We start from the raw sequence: 20,294 nt of genomic DNA, 5'->3' as shown, positions 1-20,294 counted from the left end.
TCCTGGCAAATCTTTTCTGTACCCTCTCCAAAACCTCCACATCCTTCTGGTTGCGTGACAACCAGAATTGAACAATATATACTAAGTTGGCCAATTTTGGGTGAAAGATCTCGCTGCTGAAAGTATCGCACTTTTTTGCAATCATTACAAACATCATGTTAGGAACAGCTATAATCCATTTGTATTCATCCTGCATCTATCACCTTGCAAAACGTCCAATGAGATTCAAGCAAAGTTTGATGCCAACAAGGAGATCATAGAATCCACAGTGCAGAAAGTGGCCCTTTGGCCCATCGAGCCTGCCCTGACTGTAATCCTCCTCAAGCCCTATTCCTGCAACCCCATGCATTTACCCTCCTAATCCCCCAGACGCTAAGGGGCAATTTTAGCACGGCCAATCCACCTAACCCGCACATCTTTGGAGTGTGGGAGGAAACTGGAGCACTCGAAGGAAACCCACGCAGACATGGGGAGAACATGCAGACTCCACACAGACAGTGACCCAAGCCAGGAATCGAACCTGTGTCCTTGGTGCTGTGAGGCAGCAGCGCTAACCACTGTGCCACCATGCCGGAGACACGAGGTGACAGAAAGCTTTTGTCAAAGAGGTAGCTGTTAATGAGTGTCTGAGACGAGAGGCAGCGTCGCTACTCCAGTCTTCCAACACGTGGGTGGAATGTCCACCGGAGGGCAGAGAGTGGGAGTGCCATCACTGCCCTCTACAGGCAGGTCACCGGTTCAACTCCAGTCTCCCCCCGGCCCTGTCACCACAATTCACATTTCAACATCAACCAAGTTGGCGACAACCATCTCACATTTGCCGTTGGCAGAGAGAGGGAAAGTTGAAGCTTTTACTTAAACGTCAACTTACTACATCTACACTGCGATGAAGTTACTGGTGAAAATCCGCTGGTCACCACACTCCGGCATCTGTTCGGGTACACTGGGGGAGAATTTAGCACGACCAATGCACCGAACCTACACATCTTTGGACTGTGGGAGGAAACTGGAGCTCCCGGAAGAAACCCACGCAGACACGGGGAGAACATGCAGACTTTGCATAGACAGTGACCCAAGCTGGGAATCGAACCCGGGTCCCTGGCGCTGTGAGGCAGCAGTGCTACGCCACTGCACCACTTTGAGGCAGGAACGTGGCTACGTTTACAACGCGATGCAAATGGCCACGATCGGCGGTTTTACTTTTTCAGAACAGACGCAGGTTTAGCTTGGAGAAAAAGGGGTTTGAAAAAAAGTTCACCCAAATTAGCTGGCGTGAACTGCTTCTCTCCCTTTCATTCCTCAACTCCCTCGTTCTCTCTCTCTCTCTCTTCCTCTTTTAATCCTTCCTAACCAATCCCCTTGATGCCCCAGTCGGAGCTCCGATGGGAGACGGGGTGGACGCAGTCCCTGTGACCTTTAACCCAGCCTTGTGATTGCAGACGTTGCTTTGATCAGTCAGTTGGACTGATGGAAGGTGGGGGGGGGGGTCGCGACCCCCCCCTTCCTCGGTCACCACCTATCAAATCCATCTACGGCCTCTGAGCAACCCTGCCTCACCCCTGTCCTTTCCCCCCCGTCCTCATGTTTGAACTTGAGAGTGGGGCTGGGACGGAGAGGGGGAGAGGTAAGGGGTTGTTGGGGGGGGGTGGGGGGGTAGTGGGGGCGGGGGGGGGGGGGGATGGGGGTTTGCTAACGCTCTGTGCTTCATGTCGAATGAACATAATTTATGTTCAACCCTTGCCTTTGGGGAATAGGATTCTTTCATCTCAGTTTATTTAACCGAGAGAAAAGGGGTCCCCTCCACCCCCCCCCCCCCCCACCCCCCTCCAGCCCACCAGCCTCCACCAAAAAAAAGGAACCAAAGCCCTGATTGTGAATGAGTTTGAGTAACAGTCGGAAGTTGTAAAAGTCAGGAAGCAAGGGACATTTTTATGAGGTCTGCAAAGAAAAAGAGAAAATAGAGGAACTTTCGGTCTTTAATAATGTTCAGTTCTTGTGGAGTCTGGGCCCTGGATGGGAAATCTCTCCCCGCCCTGGTTGGGACACACACACCTCTCTCACAACCGGCTGCCCACGGCAGAGGGGCCCCCTCCGCTGCGCTTGGGATGGCTGGATGACTGTGGCTTCTCAAGTGGGGGTTAAGACGGGCCAGCCGCAGAGGGGATGATTGCCACAACGCACCCACCCAACCCGATGACAAAGCCTCGCCGCGGGGCCCTGCTGACACTAACGGAGCAACTGCGAGTGAGAGGTTTGGGTGTGGGGGTTGGAGTAGAGAGTCTAGCAGGTGGGGTCGGGAGTGGGGGCTGTGTTGCGGGTGCAGGTGGAGGTGCAGGGTTGGTGATGGGGAGGTCAGCGATATATCCCCGGACTATATCGGGAGCCGGCGGACGCACACCCAGGCTGGTGTCAAAGGACAAAGAAAATTACAGCACAGGAACAGGCCCTTCGGCCCTCCAAGCCTGTTCTGACCATGCTGCCCGACTGAACTAAAACCTCCTACCTTTCCGGGGACCATATCCCTCTATTCCCATCCTAGTCAAGTATTTGTCCAGACACGCCATAAAGGTCATTACTGTATCATATCAGCCACAGCCCACTGAATTGTAGAATCATAGATCCATACATATGGGATGGCACAGCAGCACAGTGGGTTAGCACTGCTGCTTCACAGCTCCAGGGCCCTGGGTTCGATTCCCGGCTCGGGTCACTCACTGTCTGTGTGGAGTTTGCACATTCTCCTCGTGTCTGCGTGGGTTTCCTCCGGCTGCTCTGGTTTTCTCCCACAGTCCAAAGATGTGAGAGTTAGGTTGATTGGCCATGCTAAAATTGCCTCTTAGTGTCCTGAGATGTGTAGGTTAGAGGGATTAGTGGGTAAAATATGTAGGGATATGGGGGTAGGGTTTGGGTGGGATTGTGGTCGGTGCAGACTCGATGGGCCGAAGGGCCTCTTTCTGCACTGTAGGGTTCTATGATACAGTATATAACAAGGTCATTCGGCCCATCGAGCTTGCACTGACAACAGTCCCACCCAGGTCCTATCCCTGTAACCCCACGTATTTGCCCTGCAAATCCCCCGATACCAAGGGGCAATTTAGCACGGCCAATCCACCTAACCCGCACATCTTTGCAGTTGTTCAACCCAAGATTCCATCTTGGTACCAAACATCTGTCAGTCGTTAGCTCTCGGGACAAATTATTGCAAGATGACAGCGTTTATAGGTTTATTCATTCATCCAGTATTAACATTTTGATGAGATCTTTAGGAGCAATTGGAAACCCCCTACCTCTGGACAGAAGCATTTTGATGAGCACTTGAAACCGCCATGATATACAAGGCCACGGACAAAGTGCTCGAAAATGGGATCAGAATAGATAGGTGCTCAATAATCAGAACACATACGATGGGCCGAAAGGCCACCTTCTGTGCTTTAAAACTCCAAAATTCTGGGTTCAAATCCAGTGCCAGGATTTGTTGCCCGTGGAAGGAGTGTTTGATTTGATTCGATATATTGTTGTCACATGTATTAACGTACAGTGAAAAATACTGTTTCTTGCGAGCTGTCTGCAGACAAACCATACCGTTCATAGAGAAGGAAAGGAGAGAGTGCAGAATGTAGTGTTACAGTCATAGCTAGGGTGTAGGGAAAGATCAACTTAGTGCAAGGTAGGTCCATTCAAAAGTCTGACAGCAACAGGGAAGAAGCTGTTCTTGAGTTGGTTGGTACGTGACCTCAGACTTTTGTATCTTTTTCCCGACGGAAGAAGGTGGAAGAGAGAATGTCCGGGACCCGTCGGGTCCTTAATTATGCCGGCTGCTTTTCCGAGGCAGTGGGAAGTGTAGACAGAGTCAGTGGATGGGAGGCTGGTTTGAGTGAGGGATTGGGCTTCATTCGTGACCCTTTGTAGTTTCTTGTGGTCTTGGGCAGAGCAGGAGCCCATACCAAGCTGTGATACAACCGGAAAGAATGCTTTCTATGGTGCATCTGTAAAAGTTGGTGAGAGTCATAGCAGACATGCCAAAATTCCTTAGTCTCCTGAGAAAGTAGAGGCGGTGTTGCGCTTTCTTAACAATAGCATCTGCAAGGAGGGGCCAGGACAGGTTGTTGGTCATCTGGACATCTGGAAACTTGAAGCTCTCGACCATTTGTCCCCATTGACGTAGACAGGGGCATGTTCTCCTTTAAGCTTGCTGAATTCGATGACTATCTCTTTTATTTTGATGACATTGAGGGAGGTGTGGGTATACTTTTTAATGTTACTTTTAAGAATGACTCCTCTTAAAGATACAACATCTATTCTTGCAACGACTTGCAAGAGACTTACACGGAAGTGAGTTAAGATTTCTATCTTGCTACACTGCACCTGCTCTGATTTTAGATTCTCATCTTGTAAAGTTAACCCCCATGATGCAATCTGCAATTTACGTCAATAAGTTTAAAGTTAAAAGTTTATTAGTCACAAGTAAGGCTTACGTTAACACTGCAATGACGTTACTGTGAAAATCCCCTAGTCGTCACACTCCAGCACCTGTTCGTGTCATTGCACCCTAACCAGCACGTCTTTCAGAGTGTGGGGGGAAACCGGAGCCCCCGGAGGAAACCCACACAGACACAGGGAGAATGTGCAAACTCCACACAGACAGTGACCCAAGCTGGGAATCGAACCCGGGTCCCTGGCGCTGTGAGGTACCAGTGTTAACCACTGTGCCACCGTGCCAATTTTCTTAATTCAAGCACTATTGGTCAATTTTATCCATTCATTTGAGTTTTTTGAGGAGCTGTACTGTTACAGTAATGTGCCTGGTAGAGTATTATACTTCCTGTGTTTCAAACTGAATGCAAAGTGACATGTAGGCATACAGTTAGTATTGGGGCACTGCCAACCACAATTGCCATGTTCTGTCTTTGCCTGTCTATCATGCTTTTACCATTTTTGCATTCTTTCCCAGTTTCTCCCTCTATCCCTTCCTCCCTCTCTCTTGCTTTCTTTCTCACTTTGTCTTTGCACTCCCCACTCTCTCTTTTTGACCCCCTCACTCTTTCTCTACTTGTTTTGATTTGATTTATTATTGTCACGTGCATTAGTATACAGTTGAAAGTATTGTTTCTTGAGTGCTACACGGACAAAGCATACTATAATAGAGAAGGAAAGGAGACAGTGCAGAGTGTAGTGTTACAATCATAGCTAGAGTGTAGAGAAAGATCAACTTAGTGCGAGGTAGGTCCATTCGAAAGTCTGACAGCAGCAGGGAAGAAGCTGTTCTTGAGTTGGTTGGTACGCGACCTTTGAGCTTTTTCGTAGGGGTGCATGGGGTCCTTGATTATGCTGGCTGTTTTTCCGAGGTAGCAGGAAGTGTAGAAGTGGGCAGCACAGTGGCACAGTGGTTAGCACTGCTGCTTCACGGCTCCTGGGTTCGATTCCCGGCTCGGGTCACTGTCTGTGTGGAGTTTGCACATTCTCCTCGTGTCTGCGTGGGTTTTCTCCACTTACTCCAGTTTCCTCCTACAGCCCAAAGGTGTGCGTGTTAGGTTGATTGGCCATGCTAAGAAATTGCCCCTTAGTGTCCAGGGATGCGTAGGTTAGAGGGATTAGTGGGTAAAATATGTAGGGATATGGGAGTAGGGCCTCGGTGGGATTGTGTTCAGTACAGACTCGATGGGCCGAAGGGCCTCTTTCTGTACTGTAGGGTTCTATGATTCTATTCAAAGTTAATGGATGGGAGACTGGTTTGGTGATTTAAATTAAATCAAATCACTACCTTATGATCCAAAGCATTATCTCATTCTTCTCTCACATGGCAATCCCATCAAAAATGTGTACCAGAAGATCCAACATGAGCCTTTTATGCCCCCGCAGATTTCACCAATTTTGCTACCCCCCCCCACTTCCCAAGGTCTCTGCAATGATATGAGATGGGAACCCAGATAAAGAACAGAGGGGAACACGGGAGAACTCCCAGCCAGTGACAAGGGCCAGCTGCATGTTTGTACTGTTAAAGACAGAAGCTCTGTGTGATCCAGAACAAAATAACGTTGCCAAAGAGATAGACGCATGGCAGAAGCTTTTCATCCTGCACTCATCAGGACAAACACAAGAATTCCAAATTTCAAATGATCACAATTTATAAACCATGGGTTAAAAAGGGTGCTGATTGGTTGGCAAGTTGGCTCTAATTGGCCAAAGTTAATCCCTGGAGAAATAGTTCCCCAAGTTCCTGGGTAATTAAAAAAAAAGACTCAGGGCTTGAATGTGTGTTGCTTCTAGTGAGTGTGACTGAGCCACATAACGAGAGTGACTGATTATCTTAAATTGGTTAGTGTAGCACTCAGGATTATTCAGCAGGTGCTGCCCAGTCACCCACTCACAGTAGATGTTTTGCTTGGGGTTTTGCAATCACAGCTGGGTAAATATGGACTGTATTGTACGTATCTATTACGAGCAATCGAAGGTCCACCTGGCTTGGTTTGATCAGTCGATCGTTGGGACACGCCAGGTGAAACTTTTCCATTCCGCCCGCCATGGGAATTGTAGCGAGCGGGACACGGACCCGACAGAGGTCCATTGACCTCCAGCAGAATGTTCAGGTCTTGGGGCGAGTATGGTCAGAAACCCCGCCCGCTGTCAATGAACCTGGCATTGCCTGGGCACTGAAATTCACACACAACCTTGCGTGGTGGGCAGAGCATCTTTCTGGGCTGACGGCAGCATCCTGTTCATGGAAAATATGACCTGCTTGGCCACTGCGTAGTAGCAGCATGAAACATAGAAGGTGGGGCAGGAGGAGGCCATTTGGCCCTTCGAGCCTGTACCGCCATTCATCACGATCATGGCTGATCATCCAACTCAACAGCCTAATCCTACTTTCTCCCCATAACCTTCAATCCCATTCACCCCCAAGTGCTATATCCAGCCACCTCTTGAATACATTCAATGTTTTGGCATCAACTACTTCCTGTGGGAATGAATTCCACAGGCTCACCGCTCTCTGGATGAAGAAATGTCTCCTCACTTCCGTCCTAAATGGTCTATCCCGAATCCTCAGACTGTGACCCTGATTCTGGGTTCCCCCACCATTGGGAACATCCTCCCTGCATCTACCCTATCTCGTCCTGTTAGAATTTTATAAACCTCTATGTGATCCCCCCTCATTCATCTGAACTCCAGTGAAAACAATCCTAACCTGGTCAATCTCTCCTCATACATCAGCCTGGTAAACCTTCACTGCACTTCCTCAATAGCAAGGACATCCTTCCTTAGAAAAGGAGACTAAAACTGCGCACAATACTCCAGCTGTGGCCTCACCAAGGCCCCTGTATAATTGTAACAACACATCCCAGCTCCTGTACTCAAAACCTCCCGCAATGAAGGCTAACCTCCCATTTGCCTTTACCGCCTGCTGCACCTACATGCCTACCTTCAGTGACTGGTACACAAGGACACCCAGGTCCCGCTGCACACTCCCCTCTCCCGAGTTACAGCCATTCAGGTAGTGATCTGCCTCCTTGTTTTTGCTTCCAAAGTGAGTAACCTCACATTTATCCGAATGATATGAAGCGGCTTTGCTTAATCTGTTGTTCAAATTAACCTGTTGCCTCAAAACAACACTGGGGCTTTTCATCGCCTGAGCGAGATTCAGTTTGTTGAGAAGTATGTATGTGGGATCTGGATCACACAGAGCTTCTGTCTTTAACAGTACAAGCATGCAGCTGGCCCTTACCACTGGCTGGGAGTTCTCCCGTGTGGACCTGGCAGCCAGCGTGGGAATTTCGGCTGAAGTATTGCAGAAATGCTCGGCTCCCGCACTTGCGCTGCCTTGTCACAAGTGCTGATACAGAGGGAGCTTTGGGGCTGGCTGCCAGGGACACAGCATTAGTGGGAAGGCAGTGTTCTCTGTTAAATGGCTTGTAAATGACTTGGCTCCTCTTCCATTCATTAATTTTGAATATAACTCCACTCTGTGAAAGGATGAGAACACAAGGCAGGGACTGGTCAGTACCTCACTGAATGAGAAGTGGCGATGTTATCTTAATCCCATTGAGACTGTGTCCCACTCAGTCCTGAGGCTTTGACAGGCCCCCCCTAAAGGTTGAAATGACCATGGCTAATGTTAGTCCGTGACTATTTAACACACCTGTTGTCAAAACCCTCCCTATCTGTAAATTTTTTTTTATTGGCCTCTACCCAAACGATTCTCTAATTTGTCAAACAAAGCTGCTGGGGTTTATTTGTCCTTTTCATTATTGGGATATGAACGTCACTGGCAAGACTGGCATTTATTACCCCACCCTTAATTGCCCTTCAGTGTTGAGTCACCTTTCTCAACCGCTGCAGTCTATGTGTTGTAGGTACACCCTAACCACTGTTAGCAAGGATTTGGATCCGGTGACCAAGAATAAAGGACAAAGTACAACACAGGAACAGGCCCTACGGCCCTCCAAGCCCATGCCGATCACGATGCCCTAACCAATTGTGTACAATTCTGGTCGCCACACTACCAGGAGGATGTGGAAGCTTTGGGAGAGGGTACGGAAGAGGATGTTGCCTGACCTGGAGGGTATTAGCTATGAAGAGATAAACTCGGTTTGTTCTCACTGCAACGACAAGAGTTTGAGAGGTGACCTGATAGAGGTTTACAAGATTATGAGTGGCGTGGACAGAATGGATAGTCAGATGCTCTTTCCTAGGGTAGAAAAGCCGAGTACAAGGGGACATAGGTTTAAGGTGCCTGGGGAAGAATTTCAAGGAGATGTGTGAGGCAAGTTTTTTACGCAGACGGTGGTGAATGTCTGGAACTCACTGCCCAGGGGGGTGGTGGGAACAGGTACAATAGCGGCATTTAAGGGGCAAAGAGACGAATGCATGAATAGGATGGGAATAGAAGGACCTGGACTCTGTAAGTGCGTATAGTTTTAGTTGGTGCAGACTTGGAGGGCTGAAGGGCCTGTTCCTGTGCTGCACTGTTCCTTGTTCTTAAACTAAAACCAAAACCTTCTGCCCTTACTCGGTCTATATCTCTCTATTCCCTCCCTATTCATGTCCTCATCCAGGTACCTCTTAAATGTGCCTGCTTCCACCACCTCCTCTGGCAGTGCGTTCCAGACACCCAGCACCCTCTGCGTGGAAATCTCCTCTCACCTTGAACCTGTGCTCCCTTGTAATTGAAACTTCCACCCTGGGAAAAAGCCTCTGACTGTCCCACTCTGTCTATGCCTTTCATAATTTTATAGATCTCTATCAGGTCTCCCCTCAGCCTCCATCTTTCCAGTGAAAACAGTACTTGTTTATTTAACGTCTCCATGTAGCCAACACCCTCGAGACCAGGCAACATCCTGGTGAACCTTCTTTGCACTCTCGCCGAAACTTCCTTCTGGTAGTGTGGCGACCAGAACTGCACGCAATGCTCCAAATGTGGCCTAACCAAGGTTTTATAGAGCTGCAACATGATTTCCCAACTCCTGTACTCAGTGCCCTGGCCAATAAAGACAAGCATGCCAAATACCTTCATACTCACATTGGCCACCTGTGCTGACCCTTTTAGGGAGCTGTGGACCTGTCCGCCCAGATCGCTCTGTATGTTAATATTCCTCAGGGTTCTGCCATTAAGGGAAGACTCTTAGCAGTGTGGACAATCAGAAGGATCTTGGGGTCCGGGTTAATACGACTCTCAAATCAGCTTCACAGGTAGAGGATGTGGTTAAGAAGGCGTATGGTGTACTGGCCTTCATCAATCGAGGAATTGAGTTTAGGAGTCGGGAGATAATGCTGCAGCTGTACAAGACCCTGGTCAGACCCCACTTGGAGTACTGTACTCAGTTCTGGTTGCCTCACTACAGGAAGGATGTGGAAGCTATTGAAAGGGTCCAGAGGAGATTTACAAGGATGTTGTCTGGATTGGGTCGCATGCTTTATGATGATAGGTTGAAAGAGCTCGATCTTTTCTCCTTAGAGAGACGAAGGATGAGAGGTGACCTGATAGAGGTTTATAAGATGATGAGAGGTATAGATCGGGTGGATTCTCAGAGGCTTTTCCCCAGGGCTGAAATGGCTGCCACAAGAGGACACAAGTTTAAGGTGCTGGGGCGTGGGTACAGAGGAGATGTCAGGGGTAAGTTTTTCACTCAGAGGGTGGTGGGTGAGTGGAATCGGCTGCCGTCGGTGGTGGTGGAGGCAAATTCATTAGAGTCTTTTGAGAGACTTCCGGATGAGTACATGGGACTTAATAGCATTGAGGGTTACAGGTCAGCCTAATAGGTAGAGACAAGATCGGCGCAACTTGTGGGCCGAAGGGCCTATTTGTGCTGTCGTTTATCCAAGGTTCTATGATTTACAGCACATTTCACACCTAACTTTGATCCTCCAACATGCATCACGTAGCATTTTTCAGGATTGAACTCCGGTGAAGGGATGTTGTATTTTTAAGTCAGGGTGGTGCGCGGTTCAGGGGGAAGTTGGAGTTCCCATGTGTCTGCTGCCCTCGGCCCTCTGGGTTGTGGAGGCCACAGGGTTAGAAGGTGCCGTTGAAGGAGTCTTGGCGAGTTATTGAAAAGAGCTTAAGAAAGGCTGATTGTTCTTGCAAATATCATAGGTTTTATTTGGTAATCATGAGGTTCAGAAGAGACGTGTGGCCTGTGTTGTGTATGAGCTCTGTGCAGTGACCAGCCTATCTCTGTTGTTGTGTTTGCAGACTTTGCTTCCTGCATGTAATCCGGCCCAACATCCCAGTGTAGTTTTTTTGGGATTGAAACATTGTAGGAGATTCTATCCTTCAGGTGGGGCATTCACCCACAGTTTGTGCTGAATATTATTTAAAAACCAGAAAGCACAAAACACCCCTTCCAACCTTCACCCCTCACATCTCCTCACACACACTTCCCATGCCCCACCTATGCCAACCCATGCAACACGCCCACCCCCGAGGCACCTCATACCAGCCTCCATTGACTGTGTCCACACTTCCTGCTGCCTCGGCAAAGCAGCCAGCATAATCAAGGACCCCACATACCCCGGACATTCTCTCTTCCACCTTCTTCCATCAGAAAAAAGATACAAAAGTCTGAGGTCACGTACCAACCGACTCAAGAACAGCTTCTTCCCTGCTGCTGTCAGACTTTTGAATGGACTTACCTTGCATTAAGTTGATCTTTCTCTGCACCCTAGTTATGACTGTAACACTACATTCTGCACCCTCTCCTTTCTTTCTCTATGAACAGTATGTTTTGTCTGTATAGCGCGCAAGAAACAATACTTTTCACTGTATGTTAATGCATGTGACAATAAATCAAATCAAAATCAAATCAAATCTATGCCCCTCTGCTCACCCAATGGATCTTTATAGCCCCCATGCCAACTCATGCCAACCCCTGTCCTCACCATACCGTATACCTACCATGCCACCTCACCATTGAGGGTGCTGGGGCTTTTCTCTTTAGAGCGGAGAAGGATGAGAGGCAACTTAATAGAAGTCTACAAGATGATGAGGGGGATAGATAGAGTGGATGTGCAGAAACTAGTTCCTCAGGTGGATGTAGCTGTTACTAGGGGGCATGACTTTAAGATTCATTGTGGGAGATATAGGAGGGATGTCCAAGGTAGATTCTTCACTCAGAGAGTGGTTGGGGTGTGGAATGCACTGCCTGCTGTGATAGTGGAGTCGGACACTTTAGGAACTTTCCAGCGGTTATTGGATAGGCACATGGAGCACACCAGAATGATAGGGAGTGGGATAGTTTGATCTTGGGTTCGGAAATAGCTCAGCACAACATTGAAGACCAAAGGGCCTGTACTGTGCTGTACTGTTCTACATTCTTATGAAAATTGGAGGTCTCGTGTTCAGGGGTGGGTCTTCAGCTTTTAAGGCTCTTTGCCATTTTCCTGTCTGTCCTTGTTGTTGTACAATTTCTTACATTTTTGGAGGTTTCAATGAGTCAAATGTTGAACATAGTTGTCTCTTCATCATCAATAACGATTGCAGAACGAGCGGTATTCCTACACATTAGTAGGAATTGGTTACGATGTTTGATTAGCGAACCTTGTTCCCTGGTTGCTCTCCATGTGCGTTCAAACAAAACATTCTATTAGTCCGTTCATTGTAGTGTAGCACCATGCAGACCTAAGATATCGAATTCCATTCTCTTTCACAAAACGTTTGAATTCCGGGCAACAAATTGAGATCTGTTGTCACTTACATTTGTTCAGGGAATTCAAACCTACTAAAGACTTCTCCTGGCCTCTTGCTAGTCTTTTCCAATAAAATAGATTTCATTTACAGCAACTTCTGGCCAAGTTGAATGAGCATCGTATTTCTTTGAAAGATCCTGCAAAGTCCACATGCGTAGAGTCATAGAGGTTTACGGCATGGAGACAGGCCCTTCAGCCCAACTTGTCCATGCAACCCAGCTTCTTTCATTGTTCGTCTCAATTGCCCATGTTTGGCCCATGTCTCTCTATACATATCTTACCTATCTAACTAAATTCTTTCTGAAAGACAAAATTGTATCTGCCTTTATTACTGCCTCTGGCAGCTTGTTCCAGACACTCACCACCCTCTGAGTGAAAAAACTGACCCTCTGGACCCTTTTGCATCTCTCCTCTCTCACCTTAAACTTACGCCCTCTACTTTTAGGCTCCCCTGCCTTTGGGAAAAGATGTTGACTGTCTACCTTATCTATGCCCGTCATTATTTTATAGACCTCATTAAGTTCACCCCTAAGCTTCCAACGCTCCAGGGAAAAGGATCCCACATCAAGCCTTTCCTCAAGCCATCAAGTCCCCGGTAGCATCCTAGTAAATCTTTTCTGCACTCTTTCTAGTTTAATAATATCCTTTCTATAATAGGGTGACCAGAACTGTACACAGTATTCCAAGTGTGGTCTTACCAATGTCTTGTACAACCTCAACAAGATGCCTACTTCACCACTCTGTCCACCTGTGACTCCACTTTCAAGGAGCTATGAACATGTGTCCCTACATCTCTTTGATCTGTAACTCTCCCCAACGCCCTACCGTTAACTGGGTAAGTCCTGCCTTGGTTTGATCTCCCAAATTGCCTGAGCTCACATTTATCTGCACTCTTTGTCAAGCCTTTTCTGGCCCATTCCCCTGGATGGAGCGGTGCTAAGGGTGGCAAGTTTCTTACCTTCCCATTATGAAGAACATTTCCAGCTTTCCCTTCAATTTCCACGTCCAATCCAGGCCACCAGAAATAACTCCTGGCAATTTCCTTCATGCGTATGTTAGACAAGTTGTCTAACACTCATCTTCTTGATGGTGGCAGATGATTACTCTGACTCCCCAGGGAAGACTTCCTGACTGTACTGACAGCTCTATATCTTCTAGAGGAGTACAGTTACAAGTCAGTTGTTAATTCTGAGATCTTCTTTCATAATACCATGTCCATCATCTCTGAGAGTGTCAGATCACTCAGAGTACTGCCTCACTTATCCAGAAATACTATCTACCTGTTCAAAGTGAAAAATATAGGACAGGGTGGGAGAGGGTGGGCCTGGTAAGATGCTCTTGCAGAGAGTAAATGCAGATTCGATGGATCGAATGGCCTCCTTCTTCACTGTAGGGGTTCTATGTTTCTGAGCACACAAGGACAAAGGGGGACATCAGTGCAAGAAGAGACAAGGTGGAATTAGGTCGGATGCAATGGAGAATTTCTTCTTACAAAGAGCACCATTTTCCTGAACCGATTTCCAGAACGTATAGGGGGAGCAGGCATCCAAAACATGGCCACTGCAAGTGGGAGATATCTGAAGTTATGAATGAGATGTAGGGCCAGATGTCATTCATTGCTTCCAGTCTCTGAATTCTCCTGCAACATGGCTGACTCCCTTCAGAGATCAGAGAGGAATTGACTGGAGATTTTCCCTAAACTGCCCTCAGGTTTTATGCTGTCCGATATTTACTCACCGTCATCGTCGCTCCCGCCCCCGCCCCCCCCCCCCCCCCCCCCCCCCACCCCCACCAATCACACTTCCCCCATTCCCCGATCAATGTTAGAAAAATGTCTTGGACAGATTATCCGCTCATTATCATGTTTCTGGGAGCTGCAACGGTGACTCAAAATCCAGATGTTTTCCAAGAGATTGTGTGACAGAGGAAGTCGGGTGAGGTGGAGGAGAAGTCATTAAATTGCACTAAGGAGCCTACAGGACTTGATTTGATTTGATTATTGTCACATGTATTGGGATACAGTGAAAAGTATTGTTTCTTGGGTATTATACAGACAAAGCGTATTGTTCATAGACAAGGGAAGGAGAGAGTGCAGAATGTAGTGTTACAATCATAGCTAGGGTGTAGAGAAAGATCAATTTAGTGCGAGGTAGGTCCATTCAAAAGTCTGACAGCAGCGGGGAAGAAGCTGTTCTTGAGTCCGTTGGTACATGGCCACAGACTTTTGTATCTTTTTCCAACGGAAGAAGGTGGAAGAGAGAATGTCCGGGGTGTGTAGGGTCCTTAATTATACCGGATGCTTTGTCAAGGCAGCGGGAAGTATAGACAGAGTCAACGGATGGGAGGCTAGTTTGTGTGATGGATTGGGCTACATTCACAACCCTTCATAGTTTCTTGCGGTCTTGGGCAGAGCAGGTGCCACACCAAACTGTGATACAACCAGAAAGGATGCTTTCTATGGTGCACCTGTAAAAGTTGGTGAGAGTTGTAGCAGACATGGGAAAAAGTCTAGTCTAGAAGTATCAGGCGTGACGGACAAGTTCTTTCCCCTGTGGTATGACCTGTGTAATATCTCATCAGCCATGCTATGGGCATGGTAGTCCCTCGGGTTTTAGGGGACTGGTACCTAACTCCATTATAAAATGAGGAAGTGCAAAGGGGGAACCCCACACTCCCCCTCTCCCGCAGTGCCCCTCTGCTACCCAACCAGAAGAACCAGCCCTAAACCAGTGACCGAGAACACCATCTGCCACGAAAATGGATGCAAGGGGAGGTTTACAATAACTCGCTGCTTAAATGACCAATAAAGAAGTGAGTGTCTCAACTTTGTCTCCAAAAGCAGATTTCCTGCCACCTCAGCAGATGTTTTAGCATTCGAGAAATGTGACTGTTGTACCAGATGCTTGGCCAAAGGGTGTGTCCCTCAAGAAACCTCCCAGTGGGGCTAATCTATATCAGTCGGGAAGTCCGTTATGCCCCATTAAAGGTTGCTTTTAATAGCAAGTCTGAGGTACCACTACTCCTTTGGGGCTTGGAGTGGGTTGATGACTCTCAGTTTATAACTCATTCACCCGAGGTTTGATGTCCCGATGTGTTAGTGCATTGCTGCATTAATAGAGGTGTTCATTCAACAAAGGCCACATTGGTGTATCATAATCATAGAGCCCCAACAGACAAGGCCATTTGGTCTGTGACAGAGTTTCTTTGTGACAGGGTTCCTTCCCCAGACCCCCTCTCTCCCACCCTATCCCTGTAACCCCACACACCTATCGTGGGGTAACCTACGGAAAAAGCTATCCTTGAGTCAGTTGGTATGTGACTTTTGTATCTTTTTCCAGCAGGAGAAGGTGGAAGAGAGAATGTCTGGGATGCGTGGGGTCTTTAATTATACTGGCTGCGTTGCCGAGGCAGCGGGAAGTGTAGGCAGAGTCAATGAATGGGAGGCTGGTTTACGTCATGGACTGGGCTTCAATCATGACCCTTTGTAGTTTCTTGCAGTCTTGGGCAGAGCAGGAGCCCATACCAAGCTGTGATACAACCAGAAAGGATGCTTTAAATGGTCCGTCTGTAAAAGTTGGTGAGAGTTGTAGCAGACATGGGAAAAAGCCTAGTCTAGAAGTATCAGGCGTGACGGACAAGTTCTTTCCCCTGTGGTATGACGTGAGGCCGCAGCTGGAGTACTGTGTGCAGTTTTGGGCGCCGCACCTGCGCAAGGATATTTTGGCCCTGGAGGGAGTGCAGAGGAGGTTTACTAGGCTGATACCGGAGTTGAGGGGATTGAGCTATGAGGAGAGGCTGAATAAACTAGGCTTGTACTCGTTAGAGTTTAGAAGAATGAGGGGAGATCTCATTGAGATGTATAAGATGATGAATGGGATGGATAGGATAGAGGTGGAGAGACTCTTCCCGCTCAAAAAAGACAGTAGGACTAGGGGGCACAGCCTCAAGATAAAGGGGAGGCGGTTTAGAACGGAGTTGAGGAGGAACTTCTTCACTCAAAGGGTGGTGAATCTCTGGAATTCTCTGCCCGTTGAAGTGGTGGAGGCTGCCTCGCTAAATATTTTTAAGAAGCGGGTTGATGGGTTCTTGATAAGAGAGGGGATTAAGGGTTATGGGGAGAGGGCGGGAAAGTGGAACTGAGCCACAACAGATCAGCCATGATCTTATTGAATGGCGGGGCAGGCTCGAAGGGCTAGATGGCCTACTCCTGCTCCTATTTCTTATGTTCTTATGTTCTTATGTCTCATCAGCCATGCTGCGGGCGTGGCAGTCCCTCAGGTTTTAGGGAACTAGTACCTAACCTACACATATTTGGACACTGAAGGGCAATTTAGCACAGCCAATCCACCTAACAAAATTGTACCCCCCTTCATTACTGCCTCTGGCAGCTTGTTTCAGACACTCACCACCCTCTGAGTGAAAAAACTGCCCCTCTGGACCCTTTTGTATCTCTCCCCTCTCATCTTAAACTTACGCCCTCTAGTTTTAGACTCCCCTGCCTTTGGGAAAAGATGTTGACTATCACCTTATCTATGCCCCTCATTATTTTATAGACCTCATTAAGTTCACCCCTCACCCTCCTACACTCCAGGGAAAAGAGTCCCATATCCAACCTCTCCTTATAACTCAGACCATCAAGTCCCAGTAGCATCCTAGTAAATATTTTCTGCACTCTTTCTAGTTCAATAATATCCTTTCTATATCCTATTCTATATATATTATTATATATATATATATATATTATATATATATATATATATATATATATATATATATATATTCTATATCGCTACCCCAAAGTGAGTTGGATGCTGGGACATTGAGTAAATTTAAGGAGGAGTTAGGCAGATTCTTAATTGGAGATGGGTTGAAGGATGATGAGGAGAAGGCAGGAAAATGGGGATGAGGTGCGTATCAGCCATGATCGAATGGCAGAGCGGACTTGACGGGCCGAATGGCCTAATTCTGTTCCTACATATAATAGGATGACCAGAACTATACACAGAATTCCAAGTGTGGTCTTACCAATGTCTTGTACAACTTCAACAAGACGTCCCAACTGCTGTATTCAATGTTCTGACTAATGAAACCAAGCTTGCCGAATGCCTTCTTCACCACTCTGTCCATCTGTGACTCCACTTTCAAGGAGCTATGAACATGAACCCCTAGATCTCTTTGTTCTGTAACTCTCCTCAACACCCTACAGTTAGCTGGGTAAGTCCTGCCCTGGTTCAATCTATCAAATTGCCTGAGCTCACGTTTATCTGCAGTCTTTGCCAAGCCTTTCCTGGCCTTTCCCCTGGATGCAGCGGTGCTAAGGGTGGCAAGTACAGGGGAATGAGTGTGGGAGGAAACCGGAGCACCCGGAGGAAATCCGTGCAGACACGGGAAGAACTTGCAGACTCCACATAGACAGCGACCCAAGCCGGGTCCCTGTGAGACAGCAGTGCTAACCACTGTGCCACCGTGCTGCCTACTTAAGGATGAAACCAAACCAATACTGCTCGAAGAACAATGAATTCTGGCCCAAGATGTGTTTCAGATAATACAACGGAAAAGGAAAATGGGCAATCTTTTCATCGCTGGTTGTGCAATTTTACTGAGTGCAAAATGACCGATGCATTTGCTTGCTTTGACGGCAACCATGCTACATGTCCCTTTGAAGTGTTTCTATGTAATGTGATAAGATCAATACATGCCGTGTGTAAATTTACTGTATGTTTCCACGTGTCTGAGCCCAACTCTTAATTCTGCTTAGGACGTGGAGCAACTTGCCTTTGTGTAGCCAATTTATAGCACAGCAAAATGACCCAGAGCACCACTCCACAGGAGTGTAATATAAAGGATATACTGGCACTGGAGGGAGCGCAGAGGAGATTCACTAAATTGATTCCCGGAGTTGGGAGGGTTGGCTGATGAGGAGAGACTGAGGAGATTGGGGCCATTCTCATTGGAATTCAGAAGAATGAGGGGAGATCTTGTAGAAACATGTAAAATCATGAAGGGGATAGATAAGATAGAAGCAGGGAGGTTGTTTCCACTGGCAGGTGAAACTAGAACTAGGGGGCGTAGCCTCAAAATAAGGGGAGCAGATTTGGGATTTGATTTGATTTGATTTATTATTGTCACATGTATTAACATACAGTGTAAAAGCATTGTTTTTTGGGCACTATACAGACAAAGCATACCGTTCATAGAGAAGGAAAGGAGAGAGTGCAGGATGTAGTGTTACAGTCATAGCTAGGGTGTAGAGAAAGAACAACTTAATGCAAGACAGGTCCATTCAAAAGTCTGATGGCAATAGGGAAGAAGCTGTTCTTGAGTCAGTTGGTGTCTAACCTCAGACCTTTGTAACTTTTTCTTGACGGAAGAAGTGGAAGAGAGAATGTCTGGGATGTGTGGGGTCCATGATTATGCTGGTTGCTTTGCCGAGGCAGCGGGAAGTGTAGACAGGGTCAATGGATGGGAGGCTGGTTTGCGTGATGGACTGGGCTACATTCACAACCTTTTGTAGGATTGAGTTGACGAAGAACTTCTTCACCCAAAGGGTTGTGAATCTGTGGAATTCTCTGCCCAGTGAAGCACTCGAGGCTACCTCATTGAATGTCTTTAAGGCAAAGCTTGATAGATTTTTCAACAGTAAAGGAATTAAGGCTGGGTAAGTGGAGCTGAGTCCACGAAAAGATCAGCCATGATCTTATTGAAGGGCAGAGCAGGCTCGAGGGGCCAGAGGGCCTACTCCTGCTCCTAGTTCTTATGTTCAAATGTAATCAGAGAAAATTGGTCACCAAGCCATTGAAACAGGTGCCCAAAAGCTTACTTGAAGCATGAGAGAGGAGAAGGAGAGAGAAGTGAAGAGGTTTGAGGAGGCAGTTCCATAACTCAGGGTACAGACAGCCGAAGACAAGACCACCAATGGCGGAACAATGAGGGGTGCATCAGAATTAGAGGAGCACAGAAATTTCTGGTGTTGTCATAGAGTTGTACAGCGCAGAAAAGCTCCTTCAGCCCATCGAGTCTGCACTAACAATAACTGCCACTAAAGGTGCGAGACTTCCGTTTCCTGCACTTGTCCCGTGTCCTTGAATATTACAATATTTCAAGTGCTCATCCAAATATTTTTTAAAGGTTGTCAGGTTTGCAGTCTCCATCGCCTTCTCAGGCAGTGCGTTCCTTTGAGTGAAAAAAAACATTTTCCTAAATCCCCTCCGAATCTCCTGCCTCTTGCCCTAAAACCATGCCCCCCTCGTGGGATAGTCCCCTCAACTAAGGGAAACTGCATCTCCCTACTCACCCTGTCCGCACCCCTCACGATCTTATACACCTCAATCATGTTCTCCCCTCAGAATTCTGTAAGGAGCTGGAGGGGGGGTGGGGGGGGTTACAGATAGGGAGGGGCAAGATTGTGGAGCAACCTGAACTCACGGAATTTCGAGAATTCTGCAGTCGCTGAACCGGGAGACGGTGTGGGTCAGCGAGCATTAGGGTGAGGAATGAATGGGATTTAGTGCGAGGAAGGACTCAGGTGGCAGAGTTGTGAATACCTCACATTTATGGAGGGCACGAAGAAAATGGTAGGCTGGCTAAGACAGCATTCAAATGGAACATCTCGAGAACTGTAGACTTCTTACCATCTTGAGTATTGGCGTGGGGCCTGGATGAGGGTTCCTGCAGCGGATGAGCTGCGGTTAGCATGGCGATGGGCGACGGTAACCCTGTTTCTTTTTTTGTATCTCTAATCAGCAGGAGGAAACTGAGGAAGGACCAGAGCAGCCATCGACTTCAGGAGGCAACTGAGCACCTCGCAGTAAAATTCTACCTCATTGGCTGGGCAGCCGCTGTCTAGCAAGCCATGAAGATTGCAACAACAAAACAAATGTTTTTTTTTAATATTTTTTTTTGTTTTTTTTAATTATAAATTTCCTTCTGCCACAACTGTGCCACTGCCATGATAGACAGCAACCTCAAAAACCAGCGTAAAGCCTTTATACCATGTGCCAACATGGGCACTGTGGGAAAAGGAATTAAGTGGATTTCATATACTTAAGAAAATTAATGAGCATCAGTTTACATCTTCTGTAACGTGGGCACTGGGTTTAACTTTCCTTTAAGGA

At 47.3% G+C, this 20,294-nt stretch overlaps 1 long non-coding RNA gene across 1 annotated transcript in view; it reads left to right on the top strand.

The window, feature by feature from the left end:
* The window catches only part of LOC145341324 (uncharacterized), a 98,553-nt gene extending 78,580 nt beyond the window's left edge, over window positions 1–19,973 (top strand). The window contains exon 3 of the long non-coding RNA XR_013886358.1: window positions 19,924–19,973. This is a non-coding gene — a long non-coding RNA (uncharacterized LOC145341324). The remainder of the gene's footprint in view (window positions 1–19,923) is intronic.
* The last annotated feature ends 321 nt before the right edge of the window (window positions 19,974–20,294 follow it).

Source organism: Carcharhinus amblyrhynchos, chromosome 3 (assembly GCF_965287045.1).
Source record: "Carcharhinus amblyrhynchos chromosome 3, sCarAmb.v2.hapA, whole genome shotgun sequence".
In the NCBI taxonomy this organism is placed as follows: domain Eukaryota; kingdom Metazoa; phylum Chordata; class Chondrichthyes; order Carcharhiniformes; family Carcharhinidae; genus Carcharhinus; species Carcharhinus amblyrhynchos.
Note: the sequence above shows the minus strand (reverse complement) of the source record. Positions and strands in the feature narration are given on the sequence as shown.